The sequence below is a fragment of the Scardinius erythrophthalmus genome (genome assembly GCF_964197995.2).
Source record: "Scardinius erythrophthalmus genome assembly, chromosome: 17".
Lineage (NCBI taxonomy): Eukaryota > Metazoa > Chordata > Actinopteri > Cypriniformes > Leuciscidae > Scardinius > Scardinius erythrophthalmus.
This window is the reverse complement of record NC_138237.1, coordinates 17,935,176-17,951,744: the sequence shown is the minus strand read 5'-3', so window position 1 is coordinate 17,951,744 and position 16,569 is coordinate 17,935,176.

Here is a 16,569-nt window from a genome sequence, read left to right as displayed (position 1 = left end):
ATTTGTTCGCAGTTAAAGATCATGGACACAAACTTTTTTCTTTATCAGGCTGGTTGTAAATGAGGTGTCCAAAACCATTAGTCTCTCTGCTTTTTTCATATACCCATATGCTGGTATCTCAGCAACTCTCAGGAAGTCAATTGCATCGCCTGTTTGGTTGAAGTACAAAATTAAATTGGCTCGACTGGGTCGTGAGACTGGGTCAGTGCAACATCACAGAGACTGCTGAAGGTTCATATTATATTCCTCAGTTTTGTTGACTAACTGGCATCCCATTGGCTTCCTCAGACTGAGGAGTCTGTTCCATTTTGGAGCTATTCGTATTGATACAGTGCATTATCTTTTGGGCTCTGTAATGGCTTAGCATCACGATTCCATTTGATCTTGACACTGACTCTCGCACGAAAGCTGCGCTGCGACACAGAGACGAATCTAAACAATTGATGAATCATTGTTTTTAAGGACTTACATCTTTGTCTGAAAATCAAGGCAAAGTGCAAAGCCAAGAGAGATCAAGTGACACTGAGCGCAATGAGTCTTCCTATCTTAAACATCCTCATATTCCTAATATTTAGCCTGCGGACAAACCCAGAACTGAAATGAGATCAGTCAGTTTGCACTGAGAAGGATGGATCAATGATTAATTGAATTTCCTTGCATTTTTGAGGAATGTCTTTAAAAATTCAGGGGTAATTCTATTGACGGCACCCTATTGTGAATGCATGATCAGTTGGGAGCTTGTTATGGGCATATGTGCAATGTCAAGTGTGCTTTAGTCTGAAACAAGGACTTCTGGTGATGAAGGGAGAGTGGAAAAGTCTGCCTGCTCGATCTCAAATAAATCCTTTTGCTGCAGAAAGTACTGATGCAGAAATAGTTACCGCACAACAGAAGCCTTATGGACTTGAGATGGATAATACAAATGGATTTGTACCAACCTGCAACTGATAGGTGCAAAAAACAAAAAACAAAAATGCAATGTTAGTAAGCTGATGTAAATTCATAACCATCAACAGATTCTTTGGAATTACAGTCACTAAAGTAAATCAATGATTGTTGTGGGCCTCATGAGGGTTTCCTCAGTGCAGATGGCTAGAAATGTTGCGGTAGGTCTATGGTGCGGCCCCTCGGGGGCCTGTGGGGGAGCGAGTGGCTTTTGATTAGCAATCGGTGCTCAGGGGTCTTCTCTCGGACATAGGGCAGATTAATATAGGGAAAAGAGCAAACGCTCTAATTTCATGCATTGATCCACTGTAGCCCACTACTGATTCTCACACAAATGAACTTTTTGCCACAACTGCCAATGAGAAACATTTTCAGCCATCAGTTTTTTTGCTGCATCATATACCATAAGCCAATCTCTCAGTGAACCAGCACCTGATTTCCATGTCTATAAAAATGTGTGTATATGCATGTGGGTGTGTTCACATCTGCTCTTTCTCCCCTTTTCATAAACAATAACTCCACGAATCCCTTCTGTTTAGAGAGCCAGGCTGGCCAAGCAGTATTTTAAACACATGACATTTTCCCTGGAAATGTGTTATTGTACCAGTGTCGTCACTCTTCAATTTTCTCGCTCATTTTTGCTGGTTACTCCAAGGGACGAGCTGAGTCAGACGAGGAAAGGGGAGGGATTGGGGGGGTGGGGTATTTTTAGATGGCATTTACCATTTTCCCACCCCACTCAGGGATCAGCACCTGCATGGTAAATACAAACAGTGATGTATATGAAAGGAGGAGCAGTAATCAGTCAAATAAACAAAGAAAGGAATAATGTGCAGGCAAGGGTAAAGAATAACACAATGTATAATTAGGTGGGATGGGAGGTGCAGAGGACAATTAAAGGCCTTATTGAACAGCTACGCAATTCATACATTGAGAACACTAATTCTGAAAACGAGACGAGGACATTAGGACAATCTGCTCATCTTATCAGAGACACAAGCAGTCGTTACCTCATGAACCTTACACCTATTTTTGTCTTGTTCACTGTAAAAAATGGTATGATCATATAACATGTTTTATCATTACTTTCTGTTACCTCATCAAAATAATTAACCAATTTCAACTTATTGTAAGTTATACAAAATTAGACAAGATTAATTTGACAATTAAAAAAAATTGTTGAAAATGAGTAGTACAACCAATTTGATTATACTTAAACGTAAGGAAGCAACTGAACTTATATTTAGTTGAATTAGGTGGATTTTTTTTTTTTTACAAATTAATAGTGTTATTATTTCTTAAAATGAATAAATAAATAATATTCATCAATAAACAATTAATAATATTTGTTATTTATTAAATAATAAAATTTGTTTTATTTCATAAATACAAAAACATTTTTTGCATACATGTAGGCTAATATTTTTTAAAATATCACAATATTTCATGAATATTACATGGTGTATATAATTAACTATTTATTTATGTATTTATTATATAAAATAAAATAAATGTTTCAACATTATAAAGGAAATCATTGAAGAAAATGGTGTATATAATTAACTATTTATTTATGTAATTATTATATAAAATAAAATAAATGTTTCAACATTATAAAGGAAATCATTGAAGAAACTTTTATCATAGCAGTATTTTTTGCAGCTAAAATTATTTCTGCATTCATGCTTAAATTAATTTCTTCTCAGCATAAACATCAAAGCTAAAATAAAATGTGTCAGTATGAAACTTCTCGTTTATCTTCATTGTGATGTCAGTCTAACCCCTTCTCATCTCTGGATCTCTGAGTGAGTGTATGAGGAGAGTTAACGTAGCACTTGCTTGGCACACTTAACGATTTATTGACTGACTGATTGATTGCTTCAGTCTCGCACCCACAGGCTAACACCTGCTATACACGCAGTGTTCTTCTGTGAAGCGTAACATTTTAATTGAAGTCTTTTAGACTCTTGCACTCTCTTTCTTGCACTAACTACCGGAAGCCACCACCGTTGTCCGTCAGCAACCGAGTTCCTCATTCACAGATTTCCATTTCCACACGAATCTGTGGCCTTGTTTTTTACAATGAAAGGAAATAAGGCCTTACCTTTGCTGCCTGTCAGAGAAGCTTACTAGCTTTGTCGCCTCTGAAGACAGGAGATAATGCGCAAGAGAGAATGAGGCAGCCGTGTGTCAGAACGCAGCAGAGACGCATTAACCTCTGCAAGTCACGGGCGCAGCAAAGGCAAGCCTCTTTCTCTCTCCCTCTCCTTGTCACTTTTTCTCTTATTTCCTTTCTATCTCTCTGATAACAAATCAGCACTTCTTGCAAGACTAAAAAGCATCCCCATTGGCACACTGCAGTTCTGTACAATTCCAAAATGACCTTCAAAGGGTGAGACAACATAATCAGCAAGCATGCAGGACGGTGTTTCACATGATGTGATACTCGAATCAGTTCCTTCAAACATGTCTTTCTATCTCCCAAGACTGCCAGACATAACGCAGGGTGGATGAAGAATAATCTAGATATATCTGCTGGCACTACTTCACTTCCATGTTTTTAAGAGTTTTTCTTATCAGCGGACAGCTGGCTCGCCGACGCTCTGCTGCCAGGTTAGTAGACAGTTCAGTGGGGGTTTCTGTTCGCCTCAACCCTCTCTTTTATCTGAACCTTCTTTTCTGTTACAACTTATTTTGAATACTGTGGGCATGTTAACCTGTGACAGACTGGGCAAAAAATGGATAAAGTGCAATGAAAATTTCAAGAAACAAAAGGAAACTGATGGAAAATGGACAGATTGTGCATGATGATTTTTATTCATTTCATTAAGGCTATTTTTCGACCCATTTCATTAAGTAATATTATAGCACTATTGATTACACAGCTATCTAGAAAGCTTGATTCTCATTGCTCAGTCGTGTCATCCATCGGTCTGAAAATGTATTACTCACTGTCATCCATGGCAACAACACTAGCATATCATTCCACTCATCCAAGCTTAAATTGGTGATATAGCGACAGATCTTTTCATCCACACTTAAGTAGCTATATTCGAGGGAAATAGATTATCAAAAAAGAAAAAATGTAGAATCAATCCGCTTGTCAAGCCTGATGTCACGCGTCGCAGTTTCTGGGTCCAAGCCAAAAGCAAACAAATGGTATTAATATACACTCACAGTGTGCTCCAAAACAACTGAAAAAATCATGATCCTAACTGGGAAAACTAATTGCGTTACTTAGTTACTTTTTATGGAAAGTAATGCGTTACTTTTTGTCACCTGGACTGGGCTTGCTTGTTTGTGTTTTATTAATACCCCAGTAGAGGGCGCAGCTCAAACCTTTCTGCTGTGCTGACATTCTGGATCGAAAATGTAATGTTTGGTCATGTGAAGTAATTTTTCATTAAGGAAAAATTGACTGACAGAAAAGCTGTCAGTCAATAAAAAAGAACACAAATAATAATAATAACTTGCGCTACTTATTTGAAAAAGTAATTTAAAAGTAATCCATTACTTTACTAGTTACTTGAAAAAAGTAATCTGACTACGTAATTTGCATTACTTGTAGTACGTTTTCCCCAACACAGATTCTAACCTTTATCTCCATATCCTAGATGGCCAATGATTCATCTTTTGTGAAAGACCCCTAAACTTAACTGTCAGAGTAGCAGATTGTACGAAAATGTACAAATGAGATTGTGCGAATTCAAAGGAATTAGCCATTATGTATCCCAAAATGTAAAATAGTTATGATCCACGAGAGTGTGTTGAATATTTCTGTCATACTGACTTTAAGAAAAGCAGGGCTACAGGTATGTGTGTACAGCACTTGCATACTCTCACAAAATGTACATACGCTAGTATGCTCAAAAACGTCTCGGTTACGTATGGTAACCCTCGTTCCCAGAGGAGGGAACGGAGACGTACGGCTAACTGACAAAGGAGAACCAAAGTATACTTTGAACACTATACTTTCATATCTCTACTAACACACCACGGACTTGCTCTTGTTTCAACTGCTGTCATCTTGCATCTCAATTATTGTACTGTATGTATTGAAAATGACCTTTGGCATTCATATTACTGTAAAAATGTTGCAGTATTTTGACTTTGTCTGTGCATTATAGTGTGGATTTAAGATGATATAAAGATAACACAATAAAATAATTTCAGCATAATTCAACTAGCCATGAAATATGATTAATAATGTACACACAGACAGAAATTATCGCAAAATAAACCCCTTTAGGGCGATAGAAGACCATTTATTATCCACCAGTGGTTTAACTTGCTTCTTAGTTGGCCAGCATCCATTAAAGTTCTCCTATTGTTATCATTAGTATCTTTTTCTCACATTCTCTTTCGCTCCTTGTATTTCTGACCTCAATACCCTCTAATATGCTTTCTATTTTTTAATCACTCATTGCTATTCACTCGGTCTATTAACATTCTACACTTAAAAGTGCTTGCAAAGACATTTTTCTTTCCTTTCATGTTCAAAACATGAACTACAGTCATATGGAAATACATTGCGGATGCACACAGGGAGAAATGCAGTAAAATTGAGGCGGATTTGTCGTGTTCATTTCAAATTCAAAGTAATTTTGCTGATTCAATCAAATCCCTGCGGAAGCGGCGAGCACAGTTTTAGCTATGCATGTCTTCCAGATCTGCAATGGTAATACAAAATGCCACAATTTTTTTTTTAAAAAGAACACATAAGGCACTCATCCTAAAATAGTTGATATTATAGGCAGAATTCACACTCAGCACTTATTACAATGCCATCTGCTGACTGTTAAAACTAATTTTGAAAAATTGCTCATTTATGACCTAACAATTGGGACTAGATGAGGTCATTTCATTTAAGATGAAATACAGTAAGAAATGACTCAGAGGAGATGCAGAAACACACCCTCTATCCTACCAAACGAAACGAAAATGTTTTATTCTACATTATCCTTTACATGCTCCTCTCACAGGGGGTGGTCCTGCTCAGAGGGAATTCAGCCCTGCACTCATTCTTCTTTCTCTTTTCTCATTCTTAGGCCAAAGATGAGATCCAAATAGGTCAATAAAGTACGGGTTTATGCTCCCCACCACCACCACTACTGCATTAATATTCAGACCATCTGCACAGCTAAATGTGCAAACACACAAATGCATATATCCCTTTCCCTCAGATAATCCACTTCTTACCTGAATAATCATGGGCAGATTCAAACAAAAGCTAATTACTTTTCTTCTTCTCACTGAAGGAAGAGTGCTCCATGCAGGGCTTGAATTGATCTTTCAATGCTTTTGTTACACCTATTTCAATTGTTACTCGGTTACTAAAGTAACTCAGTATGTCATTCTGGACCAGTGTGGTTAGGTTCGGCTAAGGAGATGGAGTGTTATGTCAAAAATCACAGAAATGGGATGATTAAATAAATTTAGCTTTCCTCTTAAATTATCAACTCTGGTTTTATCACATTTTCATAACACTCTCAACATCGTGCAAGGTAAATAAGAGGATTACATCTAGTGGAGAAGACTAGTAATACGATTAACGTCAATCAGCTATTATGTTCAATGTTTGCGGAAATAAATACGGAAAAAAGATCGATTCATGGCTTTTGAGATATCGAATCAACCGCCCCCCCCCCCCCCCCCCCCCCAAAAAAAAAAAGATTTGTCGAAAAATTACAATTTTTGCCCAGCCCTAATATATATATAATATTTAGTTATATGCAATGGAGGTATACTTGCGAATGGAGGTTCGGGTTGATCAACTAGCTCTTTCAATGTTTCATCATCGGACTGAATTGATATCTTAAAATTGACGGCATCTGTACTGTCCTTACAGTGTGAACAATAGCTGAGAAATGAGGAGGTCTCCGGAGCTGAAATTCAGATATAGTAATGGCCGTTTCGTTTCTGACACGTGCTATAAGCGGTAGAACAATCACAACAGACTGGGCCATCTGACCAATCAGAGCAGAGTAGGCTCTCAGAAAGGAGAGGTTTAGAGAGACTGAATTTTCCAATTAATCATTTCAGACTCTTTGAGAAACGAGGTGATGTGTAATGTATATTATGAGAAAATTAAAGTGTTTTTTTACCTTGGATGCATTTAAACCTATTGTAGTAGACCTCCAAAACCAAATTACAAACCTTTAAAATAGCATAATTACTTTAAGTTACATTTTTAGAGTGATACACGATGTTGGGTCTCCTTGGCTAAAAAATATGGGAGCTGTCACACACTGCAGAGGTTTATATATGTGTATGTGTCAGGAACGAAGCTGAGGGGACAAAATTGAGTCTTACAGATCTATAGTGGACTACTACTGCAGAAAATGAAGAAGCCACCCATTTCAGATAACACTAGAGCCTCTTTTTCAGTTTGTGTTTTTGTTCCTCTCTTTTCTATATTAAAAGACCTATTTCAACTCGACAATAACACTGCTTTAAAATATGCAAACATCCCCAGACATTTGTTAGACGCAGTGTCGCTAAAGCATAGAGTGTCCATTTGTAATTTTCCATAAACCTCCTTTAAGAGGAGCTTCAATTTGCATTGAAATAGAATTGTTCACTCTCAATGCATTCTAAATGCAATACAGAAGATAAATATGTATGACGTGAATTGTGTGGATTGACAGTCTTTGTAAGTCATAAATAACATTTTCTTTAAGTTTTCTCTCCTAAGGATTTACGCATCCTGTTTGCAAAGGAACATTCATACTATACGTATATGTATCGAGTACACATTTCACATTCACATAAAAGGAATGAGGAAAATAGTGAGCCTGAATCTAAATATTCATGGCAATCTTTTATTTAATTTTTTCAAAAACCTAAAAAGATCACTATAGCTGGATTCCTGTTGAAAAGTAAGTGTGTGTGTGTGTGTGTGTGTGTGTGTGTGTGTGTGTGTGTGTGTGTGTGTGTGTGTGTGTGTGTGTGTGTGTGTGTGTGTGTGTGTGTGTGTGTGTGTGTGTGTGTGTGTGTGTGTGTGTGTGTGTGTGTGTGTGAGAGAGAGAGAGAGAGCGACTGAGAGAGTGTCTGGTCTGGCTGAATTGGACAGGGTTGGCAAAATTGACTACACTGAGTAAATGATGGATGGAACAGAGAGAGGAGAACCTATGAGCTAGACATATGGAGTTGGACAAACAGTGAAGGAAAAGCCAATAAAGAGAAGTATCTATTGGCCACGGCAGGAAATATTATTGGCCTGGATGACCTCTTTATAAAGTTCCCTGCACTTTTGCAACAAGACCAGAGAGATTAGCACAGAGCAATGGTAGATGGTAAAATGCTTATGGTCCAGAAATTGAGATTTTATTGATCTTTCACAATATCTTTCATTTACACAGCTCTATCTTAATAAAACTTAAGCTATCTCTTGATAATATAAATCTCAAATCTGCTGACCTTAAAGCAGTGCACATTTCTCTGAGAATAAGAAATTTGAATATTGTTTACTCTCTATGCTGATGTGCAAGCATGCAGGGAGGAGTTTCGTTGTTCCACAGAATAATTTATTAGGGATTTAATGGAGCCTGTTCTGCTTCGGGGATTTGCGTGAATAGTTGGACTCTTATTAGGTTTTATTTTCATTTTCTGGAATAAGTTTTATGGGAAAAATATGAAAACAGCTAGGGCACGGCTTGTCTGATTTAATTTCCATTGTATTTCCCATTTAGGTTGCTATACAGTGTCCAACACTGGTCTGAAAGTGCTTGAGTGGTAGACTGTTAGTGGACCTCTATTTATTGCATGGACAAACTTTTTACATACATTTTGTGGTTACTAAAATATTTCTACATCTACACCCAGTACCTTCCTCAGTGAGACCCATTGTTATCAAGTAATTTACTTAAATTTAGCACTTTTTGAAAATAGAATGTTTTCATTCTGACTTGCTGTACCAGCATGGCCCCTTTTACCAGGTCTTTTTAATTTGGCTGGAGGTAATTATGATTGTACAGTTAAGAAGCCTGGGAACCCTCTTAATTAATAAGACAAAGTATTAAAGTGGGAAAGCTAAATGTGCATTGTTTAATATTTCATTGTCACTTAAATTGCTCTCTACCCATAAGATATTCCCTTCTTGCTGCTAAAATGCAAGACTTTACACCCCTTGTATCACATAATTATTTTTTGCCTTAAAATGGATAAAACCCCAAAGCCATGGAATAACAACAGAGAGAGAGAGAGAGAGAGAGAGAGAGAGAGAGAGAGAGAGAGAGAGAGAGAGAGAGAGAGAGAGAGAGTACTGAAAATTTGTACTCAAGTACAAGTACCGTTACATTGCTGAAATAATACTCAATTACAAGTAAAAGTACTGGTGTCAAAAAAGTAATTAAGTAAAAGTACAAATTACTCTTCTCAAAAACTACTCAGAGTACTAGTTACTAATTACTTTTTAGCTGGCGATAGTTAATGCATTACCAATAAAAATATACAACCAAATCATAGATTAATGTAGAAAATAGCTACTTTTAACACATTTTTACCTTATTGTCGAAGGACATGAATTAGTGGATACTGGAATTTCTAACTTCAATATGACACCTTGAAATATGTCAATATTCAGTAGGCCTAGCCTATAATTTTTAATACCATCGGGAAAACTACTTAGGCTACTAAATATTTTAATATCTATCTACATTTTTGTCCATCCATTTTGTCAAGGCAATCATTATTTTCAAGAATTGAAAAGCACAACACTCATTGTAGCAGTAATCTATTTGAATGGAAAAGTTTAATTCAAGTCTTCTGAAGAGACACGTCCACTTTATAAGGTGAGATTTTAATTTAGGCTTACATATTTAAACATTGATCAATAACCATTACAATAATCTAATATTTACTCACTCAGTGTATTTGTCTTTACAATAGGATAACGTGAACTGTTGCAGTAGCTCAGCACACAGCACAAGGAAGCTTGATTTCAATTCAAACTGAATTTAATTTGCAAAAAGACTAGATTTTTCATAACTTTTGACAGCGTTTAATTCAAGAGCATGGAGAGATTGGAGCTGGACGTCATTTGAGTCTGCAGTGAGTACCACTTGGAGAGATTCGCGATTGCACATGATATGACACAGTCCGAGAGCGCACACTCAATATCCGAGTCCAGTTCATAGTCTACATTTGAGAGCTCGCGTCCAGTTTTCTGCGATTACATGAATGTGCCCTCGCGTTATAATATTGTTCGTGACATTTGCCATTAAAATATGCCATAGAAACTTGCAGGTATTAATAAAATTATGCGTAATAGGCCTACCTGCAATCCCGCGGTGAGAGGAGGCGGGTGTGTCAAACTCGCTGTCGTTGAGATGAGAGAATGAGAACGCGCAGCTGGTATCGTATTGGTGTATAGGCCAAAATGAGTATTGACAGATATTTCAGTATTGATATGTATCAAAATATAGATATTTTGACAATAGTACTATGTAGTTTGTTGTTCCAAACTTTCAGTCCAGCCATTAATCACTCTGAGCTCCTCGCCTCCTTCATGATCAGCTCTTCAAAACCTGCTGCGACTGCGGCGGCTTTCATTCAGTCCAAATATCAGGGGTTTTATTGGTCCGTTTACGATCGAATATTTTTATTGGCTACCGAAATGCCATTCAAAGATTTGAATATCAATTCAAATTGTACTCAGTAACGAAATGTGATTTTACAAGTAGCGAAGTAGATTACTTAGCTTAATATGTACTTGAGTACAAGTAAAATGACAGATTTAAAAATATACTCAAAAAAGTACAAGTACCCAAAAAAACTACTTAATTACAGTAACGTGAGTAGTTGTAATTCGTTACTTCCACCTCTGGAGAGAGATACCTCAGCTCTTTCCATTGAAGCCTTTGGTAGAACAAACAGGGCCCAGATCTGCTGAGGTGTTACATCTAAAGGTGCTACTTATTCCTATAAATAGGAAGAAACAATCTAAATAATATAAAACTGTTGAAAACTAGAACGTGACATTATATTTCCCTGCCTTTTATTCTTGTATACTTCTGAAAGCGTCTTCAATTAAAAAAGATTGGGGTTTAAGTTTTTCCTCTGTTGCTTTGGAAGAGGTAAATGCAGAAATCCGCAATGCACTGGGATTAGAGCTTGGCAAGAGTAGTCGAATAATTGTCTGTTTCTTAAGAACTCAAGGAACAAACTTGCAGAAGTGCATCATTACTCAAAATCGATGTGCTATTAGAGCGGCGATAACATGATTTATTTTTCTGTTTTTGTCTCTGCTTTGTTGTTGTAATTGTTCTGGAGATCTGCTTTATAAAATTCTCTAGAGAAGGTGAAATGATGAGAGCGATGCCTCATTAAATGAACAAAACTGTTTTCTGTTGTCCCAAACAGCTGTCCCCAAAGACCTTATTGATCGTAATAAGATTATAAAAACACTGCTGTAGTTTCATAAGCTGTGATATCTCACAAGTTATAAAAACAGGCAAATCTTGTTTGGTGGAGAATATAGTTAGGTCTTTTGATATCTTATTGCCAATCCTTGTTAATCAGCTAAGAACAAAAAAAGGACATCAATACGACTTTCAAAAACATTTTTTTTTTAAAATCTTCCTGATCCCAAACCTTTGAATTGTAGTCTATTTCATGAAAAACATAAGACATGACTATTGTACTGTGATAAAAGACTGAGTTTCCATTTTCTCATTGTGAGAAAATCACATTGCAGTGTGCGGCGTACTACATTCAAATACATAAACCAAAACGTAATACACGGCTATGCTGTGTTTCATAATGAAACACATTTTTTAGTCACAGCACAAAAGAATATGTCTGTGTCCTTTGTTGAACTCCTTCAGTTTCACAATGACCGTCTGAACATGTGCCATAAAAGGAACAAAGACTGTTTATTGGTTACATCACGCAATCTGGGACATAACACATAAACTGCAGATCCTTCTTTTCAAAAAACTAAAAAAGGATAAGCACTTTTCCAGTGACCACAACTAAAGTCAATAACAGTTGTGCCATCACCTGCTTGAGGATAAGGTGTTGGAGAATGGCAGAGTGTAATGAAGAACAGCTAGCTTTCTTCAGGTGCAGTTGCACTATCTTCTAACAGAATCAAAAGCCTCTAATAGGCCCTTTTCACATGACGTCACGCAACTTCCGTTCCGACTCAAAGCAGTGTATGGTTACTTCCGCCAGCATAGTGGAACGCTATGGAGTTTACCCAGTCCCTTCTACACCTGCCAGAAATACATCTAGATGATGTACAGCGACTTGCAGACAAATTTTCACTTACGATACATTCCAAACTTGATAAAGGATGCAAATTCTTCATTGAGCAGTACCTGTCTGCATATGAAGGTAAGCATTTTGTATTGTCCTGCCCAACTTACGTTAGCAGAGGAGTTAGGATAATGGTAGTTGTTAGCTTTCTCTTCTGCAGTGAAAGTCTTTAAGTCCATATTCTTGATTTATTTACTGTAATACAGACCTGCAAACTCTTGTTGCAATCGTGTTTATTACTGATGTTAGCTATAGATTGTGTATTGTTAGATAAAAGTCAGTAACACATTCATGGTTAATGTTGTGCCTTTTCTCCAAAACATTGCATTGGAATAGTTTTGAATGTAGTTGTCGATGAGGTGACAGCGAGAGAGCGTCGTCACAGGTCCATGAGGAAAAATGAGGAGGCCTTCAGGTTTTTCTGATTTTCATAACATTCTTAACATTCATTACATTTAATGATGTTGGACTAGAATTTTGTAATGACTTTTGTCAATGAATCATTTATCATCAATATATTACAGGATAGCTCCTGAGGCAACAAATGGCATGGTAGTGTGTAAACGAGTACCAAAGACCAAGGATCATGCCCGAACTGGTGTGAAATGTACACTGTACAGAGCATATGGAGGTAAGTCTGAATGAACACCTGTCCACATATTTTAATTTATAACAGAACAATGATTAGTATCTTTTCCCTTTAAGCCTTCAGTTGATATTATCGTATGCAAATTATGAACATTTCTTAATATAAGGGTTTGGGGCAGCTCAAAGCATTTCCATGTGTAGTTATAGAGAGGTGACGTGTTGGTGTCTGTTAAAATATGAAAGGTCAGGTGACAAGGATATGTAAATTTAACTTGACATATCTCACTTTTTTGTCAGGGCCTCTTCCAGATCCTCACATCATTGCCAGTGGTGAGAAACTGCAAGACAAATGCCCACAACCAGGCATTTGCTGCACGGGCTCGAGGCCCTTAATTTTGTGGACTCTAAATTTGGCCCTGTGCCATTTGGGTCTTTACTCTCTTACCAGTGCCCTCCTGAGATAAGTAGAGACATTATTAAACACGCTGGTGCCCCTGGATTTCCTCAGTTGCCTGTTGAAGGTTACAAATTTGAGCCTAACTACAAGCAACAATGCCACTTAGAGAGCCTTAAGGTGTCAAGGGAGATCTCTGCTGCTATTAAGGCAGAAACACGACTGGAGTCAGAATGTCAGCTGTGGACCCAGGTACGCAAAAACCAACGTACAGCCAGCAGATTTGGTGAAATATGCCATGTCCGTGGAGAGTCTACTGCTAAATCCTTAGCTGCTCGCATTCTGAGAGGAACTCCGCAGACAGCTGCTATGAAAAGAGGGCTGGACTTGGAACCTGATATACTGAGGCAATATTCAGATTTTTGTGATGTCTCTGTGACACAGTGTGGGGTCATCATCGACCCTGATGCACCTCAACTTGCAGTCAGCCCTGATGCTAAAGTCTTCAACCCCAGAGAAACACCGCCATTTGGGTTGGCAGAAGTAATGTGAATGTGAGTTGTGATGTTGAAGATGTTGCTCAAGTTAAACACCTGATCACTGTTCGAGGCCAGGCTTACCTTAAGAAAAGCCACAAATATTATTATCAGGTTCAAGGCCAGCTGGCCTTAAGCAGACTTCAGTGGTGTGATTTCATAACAGATACCCACACTGACTTTACAGTTGAAAGAATATTTAGGGATGAGGAGATCATCAACTCAATACGACAGAAGCTGGATTATTATTATCACAACATCTACATGGATGTATTATTACGTCGAGACAGAATTTTCAAAAGTAAATAGTTCTATATACATCTGTGATGCATGTAATTCCTGTTGTAAATACTTTTCTCAATTTACAGCTTTACAACTAGTCAATGTTGCATTGTATGTAAATATATATGTGCTTTATTGTCTGTCATTGGTCCCTTTTTGCTTATGTTCCATGGTTGCAAGGAACTGATTAAAACCTAAAGGCTCTGAGACTGGTGTCTGTCCATTCTGAGGACCGATTTCAGCTTATCAGGGGACTTCGGTGTCTTTGCTGTTGCCTTCTCTTCTGTTTATCCTCCAAGTTTTTGTACACTCCACCGAGAGGGGGAAAATGATTTAGACAGAGACATGTTGACAACTATGAACAGTGCAGTTCCTCAAAAAGACAGGCAGAGACAACATCACATTTAAGAGTGTGTTTGTAACACTATAAGAGCCCTCTCTTCTTTTCACTAATACATCATCCAGGTCTATCATCCCCTTAGACAGTAACCATTTAAGCCATTCATTTTTACAGTTTAAGCCACAAGAACAGATTCTTCTCACGGATCTTAAGAGCCACCGAGCCATTCTATTCTAAGCTTAAAAAGATTGATTGTCACTGCCTCTGGATATTTTGGCGTGATGCAAGGCTATACAAAGCTGTCGTAACATAAAGAAATGCTACGTGGTAGAAAAGAAAACACTGGAATTGACCTTATTTCAACATCATGAGCAAAGCTCGAACAGTGAGTTTCTTGAATATTGAGAAATACAAAGAGGTGAGAGATACACACACACACACACACACACACACACACACACAACACACAACACACAGCACACACACACACACACACACACACACACACACACACACACACACACACACACACACACACACACACACACACACACACACACACACACACACACACACACACACACACACACACACACACACACATATATGGTGCAAGAAAAACATGCTGTTAGAATATGTGGAGGGGCGTGGAACGCTGCTATGGCTGCCACATAAACCTTGAGCGTGGAGGGAGTGCATCCCTTATCTACACTGTAAAAAATAAAATCGTAAAAAAACAGTCATTGACTGTCAGCTACGGCTGCCAAACAAAAACCGTAAAAATAAAGTAAAATATCCTAATTTAAATTAAGTGCAAAAAACTTTTACAGAAATTTTCCTTAAATGTTTTACGGAAAAACAGTGTTAATTTACAGCTATTTCCTGAATTATTACGATCAAATGCCTTCATTGTAAAAAAATCCCATAAAAAACAGTCAAATGACTGTCAGCAATGGCTACCATACAAAAAACGTAAAATTAATTTAAAAATTCCTAATTTAAATAAGTGCAATATACTTTTACCGAAATCTTCATTAATCTTTTTTAACAGAAACACACAGTTAATTCACATTTTTTCTGATTTTTTACTGAAAAACATGCAGTTAATTATATGCATGATTTGCTGTGACTATACATCACTGCATCAGCAACTACACAGTTACTGTCTGTTAAATAAAGCAACATGCAGCATTTCATCAGTGTTTCTCTGCTCATCCTGGACTGAAGCTCAGGCTCTACTCTTCAATACAATGGTGACACACGAAACACACCATACAGAAACACTTTAAACCCCAACAGAACATTAAACACTATCAGGATCTCAGCATCTTCATTTTTTTTTAACTTTATTTCTTTCATACTAACATTCTTATTGAGAATTAACGGAGGTTTAGAAGTTGAAGCTTTATTGAAAAGAATAAAGTTTGATGTCACCATGATGGAGATTAGTGTTTGTTTTAGTTGATCTCTTGACCTTTTAGTGTTTAACTTAAGTTTTTCTCTCTCTGCCTTAACTGTGTGTCTTTGATGCATATTATGGTAGGAATCCAAGAGAAACTCAGATTAGATAATGTTGGCCTCTTTTTAGTGATAATAGTCATCATGTAGTGTCCTGCTTCATTGATACCACCTGAAGGGTAAATCTGATTAACTAATTAAATATTAGTTGTTAATTTTTGCATGATAAAACTGCTATAGGAGATCCTGCAGTGCTGTGATACTCAGATTTTATGATGTCATTATACAGAAAATGTTTTGACAGGATCATATAGACTCACTCAGACATCAATAATCAGCGTATGAATCACAACAATGGTGACAACGAAAAAAAATCTGAACTACTATAAAGTCACAAAAAGGCTTTGTTGGTTGTCACCATTGCTGAGATTCATATGTTGATTCTTGATGTCTATACTACAAAAAAAAAATAATTAACCAGCTCAAAACTTTTCCCATAAAATATATATGTTTTTAAATTTCAGATTTTTACAATATTGTTGCCAAGGATCATGTGAGAAATTATGACATTATAGACTTTGTATAAAGCTAAATTCCATCTTCATATTATGTAATCTAAACTAATATATTCAGAGATTTGGCTGTCATATCAGTGAATCAGATCATCACGATGACTGTAACATCACTGATGAATGAAAAGATCATCTGATATTTCTCCTGCATTTATTGCTATAACAAATGTGTATTAAACACAGTTAAAGCAGCAT